The sequence below is a fragment of the Phocoena sinus genome, chromosome 5 (genome assembly GCF_008692025.1).
Source record: "Phocoena sinus isolate mPhoSin1 chromosome 5, mPhoSin1.pri, whole genome shotgun sequence".
In the NCBI taxonomy this organism is placed as follows: Eukaryota; Metazoa; Chordata; class Mammalia; order Artiodactyla; family Phocoenidae; genus Phocoena; species Phocoena sinus.
Window position 1 is genome coordinate 1,842,968 of NC_045767.1, and position 1,544 is coordinate 1,844,511.

Here is a 1,544-nt window from a genome sequence, read left to right on the forward strand (position 1 = left end):
ATCCCGGGCCCGCCCGCCCCGCCGGAAGGCCAGGCCCCGCCCCACCCCCCGCCGAAAGGCCAAGCCCCGCCCCCCGCCGAGATGCCAGGCCCTGCCCGCCGCCCGGAACGTGGCCCCGCCCCAGTCCTATCAGGCCCGGGGCCCGCGGCCTCTCCGCCCGCGGGTGACTGGCGTGTCCCACCCGCCCCATCGCCTCGAGTCAGGGAGCTTTCGGAGACTCGGGCCCGGGCGAGGAGAGGGGTCAAACGGCCTGCGATGTAGTTACTGTTGGAAAGGAAGGAAGGGGCCAAAGACGACCCCAAGTGTTAGTCCCGAGCGTGGGTCCGAATCCCCGGGCTGCAGGCCGGCTGGCCACGCCGAGCACCAGGAAAACGGCGACCTTCCACGAGCTGAGCCCAGCGAGGTGCTGAGCATGCTCAGACCCCGCATCCCCTCTCTAAGGTCGCAAGAACTATTCTTAGGGCGGAAGGCAGGAGGGAGCTGGCCCTTTCCCGTCCTCGTTTCTCCATCCCTTTCCTTCCCCCCCAGCTCCCCAGACCAACTCCGAGGGTTTTTCCGTGGCTCCACGGCTATTTTCTTTTTCAAAGTCTGAGTGTCCTCGGCAATGATGCCCAAGCACACCTGTGATCTTTCAAAGGTTCCCTCCCACAGACTCCTCTGCTGGCCCCTACCCAGAGCTGCCCTCCTCGCCAGATCCCCTGAGAGCAGCGTGGCGTTTTTTCCCATTTTTGTAACCCATACCAAGCTTGGGCTGAGCCCGGGGAGACACCCGCAGGCTGGTAGAATCAGACAAGTATAAGCGAAGACAGCTCACACTTCCTCGGCTGCAGAGGGAAGGTCAAAGGCAGTTGCCCTGCTTACCCCACAGGTGTGCTGTAGGGATTAGAGGATGGAGTGCAGAGTGCCTGCCCCTGTGAGCCCACAGTCCACGTGACTAAGGTTAGGAATGACACACTCTTGTTGGCTGGAGCAGTGATGGAGAAAACCAAGCAGCACTGGCCCCAGAGCTGTTAGAGATAGGTGAGTCGTCATTGCTATTGATGTAAGTGTAACCTCCCACATGTCACTCAACTGCCCTTGAACCTGGTTCTCACCTGTAAAATGGGCATCCCAGTCTCTCCTCTAACATTCTGGGGGTCACACGTACTTCGAAATTCAGAATCTTTGGATTTGAGATAGGTACATATAATTGGGGTCGCCAACATCCAGAAAGGATCCCACTCCTGGGATTCATGCTCTTGTGATCTCACCCTCTGACACAGTGAATAGGGCTGACCCGTGTAAGCAAGAGGATATCACAGAAATGATGGAGTGATTTCTGCCGCTGGGTCACAAAAGACATTGCCTCGCCCTCTCTTAGATCATCCCCTCTGGGGGGAAGCTACCCGTCGTATCGTGAAGACACTCAAGTAGCCCTGTGAAGAGGTCCATGTGATGAGGACATGAGACTTCATGCCGGTAGCCAGCATCAACTTCCCCACCATAGTAATTGAGCTACCTTGGGACCACCCCCAGCACGCATCTTAACCGCGACCTCATGGGAA